Raw genomic sequence first — 5,832 nt, forward strand, 5'->3', positions numbered from 1 at the left:
TCGGAAGTTGTTTTAATTTGTTTTAAACCTTTAATCTATTTTCCATTATTTTTAAGCTGTAATAAAATATTATAATAATATATTATAATTTTTTTATATTTTATTTTCTATTTATATTACTTGTATTTTATATATTTTAATATTTATATTATTTTACATATAAATTATATAATCTAGCAAAATTCTGATTTCATGCATATCAACTGCGAGTTGTTTTCTTCACCCTATTAAAACCCTGTTTATTTTTTACACCATAACTATTTACGATTAAATGGTTAGTTGCTTTTTATTTCTCCATGTAATCGTGCATTTTCCCTGCTGTCTGCAGCCCTATCAGAGCTGCTGCCCAGTTTTAATGACTTACAAGGTGACTTATGGGTCAGTGCACACACCACGTGCCCCCCCCCCCCCAACCAATTTTACCTGCATTGCTGTAAGTAACATTATGTAACAGTAGCAGGTGATGTCCAGAACCAACAGTTTTTGTGTACTGGGCCTTGACTTTTCGATCTTCTTTCATACAAAACACACAGAAAAACCCCCACAGTGCTCATATTGGGCAGAACAACATAAAGAAAAGTTCTTAGAATAGTATTACAAGACTGGTAGTAATAATAACATATAAACTACTTTTTCAAATACACATTGCATCCACCCCAATTAAGTTTTATTTTTAGGCAAACTGCTGCAGGACATTGAGTACTGGACACTCACTTTTGAAAAATAATTTAGGTGGTGCATTTCCTGTTAGCTTCGACCTGCACTAATAATAGACATATTTACACAAATGGCTGAATGTGTTTATCAAACAGAAGCTCTGTCTACAAATGAAATGCACACATGATTTTGCCATCTGAACAAACCTCCTACATGTACAGCTTCAGCTTTCAAAAGTTAAACTCTTGCAGCTCTTTCTCTACTCTGTCTTTTGTACTGGACACTTGCACCCTGCTTGATTTAAATTCATCTCACCTGTGTGGCATTTCAGAGTCTCCTGGAGGTGTTGAGAGATGGCAGGTTAAAACATTCTGTACATGGCAAAGAGCCATTGCGTTGGCTAAACTCAGATCAGTGCCTATTTTTAGCACTTCAAGATAACGTGCTCCGACACTCATATCAACCGGAGACCCCCCGGAGAATTCATGAGCCTCGTTTCAATCTGCGAGGTCTTGTCGTGAGCAACAGGAATGTTTGTGAGGTGATTTACACACGTTTTGCAAATATATCTCTACGTAAATATAATCAGATCCAGATGATTATTTTTGGGAAGTAGCATTTTTCCATCTGATTGAACATAAAATGCACAAAACAGGAAAATATTACTCGGCCAACTTATGAAACAATTATGTGTCATGACACGTTCATGTTTTTTTTTTATGTGTTTTTATGAAAACAGAAAAATATTAGTAAAAAAAAAAACATGTCATATTCGTCATAGTACGTCATTTTAAACGGCATCTAATTTTCTCCAACGAATATAACATTTCTGTTGAGTAGAAAATGAAATGTTGCAAAATTCAAATTCAAACACTATGTAGCCTATAGTAGCTACATGCATTTTCTCCTTAAGTAGCCTAATGGTTTAATGAGAATACAAATGTATTATTATTGTTCTTATTTATCTTCTTATTAATTTTACGCAATTCAGTGAGTTGTTAGGTAGCCTATGGAAGCCCGTTTCTGCCACTAAATAAAAAAATAAAACAAGTTAATTGTGACTTTTTTATCTCAATTGCATATAAACTTGCAATTCAGATTTTTTTCTTAAATTAAGAGTTAAAAAATCTGAATTGCGTGATATAAACTCGCAAATACGAGTTATAAAGTCAAAATTAAGGTTCCTGTGGCTCAGTGATAGAGCATTGCGTTAGCAGCTCAAGGCCGTGGGTTCAATTCCCAGGAAACACACATACTGGTAAAAAAAAAAAAAAAATGTATAGCCTGAATGCACTGTAAGTCGCTTTGGATAAAAGCGTCTGCTAAATGCATAAATATAAATTGCGAGTTAGAAAGTCAGAATTGCAAGATATGAACTGGCAATTGTGAAAAAAAAAAAAAACTCAAACTTAAGCTATAAAGTGAGAATTGCGAGATATAAACTTGAATTTCTGACTTTGTAACTCAGAATTGCGAGTTTATATTTTGCATTTCTTAGTTTAAAACGTACAATTTTGACTTTATGACTCGCTATTGCGTGTTATAGGCCTAGGTCAGAATGGCAAGATATGAATTCACAATACTGAGAAAATAAAAAGTCCAGGAAACTGTATGCAACTGTGTGCAAAGGGGTTTGAGATGTTTTCTCTTGTTTGGTGGGTGTGTCAAAAATGTCAGCCCAATCAACAGCAACATGTATATTAACCACGAGACAGCTGGCACAATGTAATTAACATCAACGCTTTGGTTTGAAAGACAACAGTGCATCAGTGCAGCGCGGCTGACACAGAAGAGCGTACGCCGCCTGCGTACTGCTCAGATTTGCCAAAATGGCACAATGCTGATTTGGAGAGACACAGAGGAGAGGAATTGTTGAATAAAGTCGTTATTTTTGTTTTCTTCGTGTACAAAAAGTATTCTCGTTGCTTCATAACATTGCAGTTGAATCACTGATGGCAGATGGACTATTGACACTGTTATTTACTTTGCAGTCTATGGGACAGTCTCAAGCCTCCCTGTTTTCATCCAAAATATCTTAAATTGTGTTCCGAAGACAAACAAAGCTTTTACGGGTTTGGAACGACATGGGGGTAAGTGAATAATGACAAAATTTTCATTTTGGGATGGAATATCCCTTTAAGTCTGTCTAAATATCGTTTAGTAATTGCAATGTCTTCTGGTCCATATCCTTTCCTGTGCTAGACACTGATTAATAATGTAACATAAAAATACTATACATTTTTATATATTTTGCTATTGTATTGTGGAGTGACACTTTCATAAACGTTTCTATACTCCTCTTAATATATATATATATATATATATATATATATATATATATATCTATATATATATATATATATATATATAATGGTAAATATTACAATAACATAGCAAAACAACAGTGTTTAGCAATAATGATAAGCGTAATACTCACAATAAAAATAAAAAGGTCAAATAGATCATAACACAGTCTTGAAGGTAAGAAGTGGATTATCCTTCACCTGATATGTTTGTCTTTTCATCCTGAAATGCGAGGCAAATGTTGGATCACAATAATTAGGAACCACAGTTTCCACAAATCCCTTCACTCGATTGGGATGTTCTCTTTTATAGTGACTGTAACATCGAGAGTAAAACGCACTATACAAATAAACTTGAATTGAATTGAATTGAATTTTGCAGTATTAAACACATTTATACAGATTTCATCAGGCTCCGAAAATTCTTCAAAAAGAACACAAAGAATGGCCTTCTCAGCTGCCATAGTTGCAACTCTTGCGTCATCAGAACACGGTGTTCAATGTTCTCTTTTCAGCTTCACTTCACATAGGCTAATTCAAACGGGGGAAATAAATATTTTAAAAATATATAGGCCTATATATACAGTAGGTTTTATTTATTTTTATGAAAAGATTTTAAGCCGTTTAATTGTCGTCATGATGCACGTTTTTCTGGTTTTCGTTTTGATTATCGTAAAAAAAAAACACCTTCGGCAGTAATTTACTTGAAGAGATTAACACAGAGTTTTACACTGGTGTTTAATATCATAAATCTCATTTTGACCCATGAAAAGGATTATCATAGTTTTCATCATCACACACTTCACAGTACAGTGAGCATAGATATTGTGATCCAAAAGCGCCCTTCAGAAAAGGTGTTGAATGGAAACTATGACACTGGAATGAATGGAAGGCAGCCAGGCGTGCACAGGTAGCCTATAAGTGAATGCTGTTCTCTCAACACCTCATAAGGCAATTATGTATTAGTATTAACCGTGTAAGCTGTTGAGAGGGAAAAACATGAGAGCGTTTTATCTCCATGATGTGCTCTTAGCCATTGACTGACATAAAACAACATGCTGCGCTCCAGACCAAGTGACCCTTATCTGAACTAAAGATCTGTAATGGCAGTCAAAGCTCAGAAAACTTTTTTGAACTTGTTCATCAACTGCTATTTATAGAGACTTAACGTTTTTGAAGTAAGCAAATGTTCTGTTCACTGACTACAGTGAGCTAATCTTTTCTACTTAGGTCAATGTGCATTTCTCTGTAATTCTCCTGATTTGAGCAAAGCAGCATTTGAGCCTCCAAGCAAATAAAAGCGGGCCCACATTGAGCCATTACGTAAAGAGTCATCAGAGAATGATAAACTAAGAATAAGCTTTCTGATTAATGAAGCAGATTCTATGCTGATAAAGCAACCAAAGCCCAATCACATGTGCACCATTTGTTTCAACACAAGGGCCCTCATCTGTCACGTCTGTCCGGATACAAATTCGTGCCAAGCAAACGGTTACTAATAACAAGGTGACATGCAGCCAGGAGTGTATTCATGATGTGGGCAGTGTTGTTGTTGTGAAGCGCTGTTCTGTTGTATTAGCACAGGTAATCACATTTAAATAAGGTTCATTAGCCGAAGCGATGCGGACATATTGCATTCAGTGACCCTGAGGCAGATTTAAATCTGTGAGGGCTCTGGGGACAGCTCAGAGCAGTAATGCATTTTAAAGCATTCAACCTCTTGTAATTAATAGTACACAACTGTGAGTTCAAATTAAATTTATTCCCCAAAAGCTTTTCTTTCTTTCTATGTTTTTTCTTTCTTTTTCTTTTTTCCGAAGCACAAGGCATTTGACATCTGGTTATATCTAGAAGGAATAAAATGATAAGCATTAAAACAGGACCTGAAACTACAGGTATGTTTTTTTATTTATTTATTTTATTATATTTTTTTTATATTAATGAGGAAAAATATTATACTTTTATATATAATTGTATTATACATAATATATTATAAATACATTTAAAATGCCATTTAATATGCATTTTAGGATGATTTCTGAAGGATTATGTGACACTGAAGTCTAGGGTACAATGCAGCTTTGCCATCACAAAAACAAATTCAATTTATTTTAAAAACATCTAAAAAATCTAAACCAGAAAATCACACTAACCAATAGGCTTTACTGAAATAATTAACCACATAATTGCACCATATTGTCCATCAGTGCTAACTGTAATTTAAGCAGGACTTCACTTTAAACAAAGTACTCCTATTGCTTTTTTTTACTTGCATGCAGTTGATCCATGGAAGGCATAAGGCAAGCTGATCTGCAGAAAATTTGAATTTCCGTATTTTCCTAAAGCCTTTGCTAACACTCCAATGATGCGGAAAATGATACCATTAGGAGAATTTCCTAATGCTTTGTGTTCACATTGTGATGTGAATCTTAACCAAGGGACACACACCCTGCACCTCAACACTACTGTTAGTTTTCACATATCATATGATGCCGTGTCATGTTATTTTTTACAGTCTAATGTGGTCTGAAATGGTGGAAAACCCAACAGTGATGCAAGTGCAGCAATCAGATCAAACTAAATGAGGTCAGTACATAAATATTTAAGGCAAACTCTAATGGGAGGCCTTTGGTAGACATTAGCCATGTTGAAAAGGACTTTTTTAAACTTTCAATCAACTGCAGATGAGAGTAATTCACATATTGAGATGTAAATCGCAACTAAAATAGTTAAAGATCTGTTGACATAAAATTGATCCTTCATTTCAGTAAGAACATCTGAAACCATGAAAAAAAAACAATATACCGAAATCCCAACAGATGCTGGTGATGATCTTCATGACAGATTATAAAGTAATTCCAAAAGCAATGTG

This window comes from Cyprinus carpio, chromosome B12 (assembly GCF_018340385.1).
Source record: "Cyprinus carpio isolate SPL01 chromosome B12, ASM1834038v1, whole genome shotgun sequence".
Classification (NCBI taxonomy): domain Eukaryota; kingdom Metazoa; phylum Chordata; class Actinopteri; order Cypriniformes; family Cyprinidae; genus Cyprinus; species Cyprinus carpio.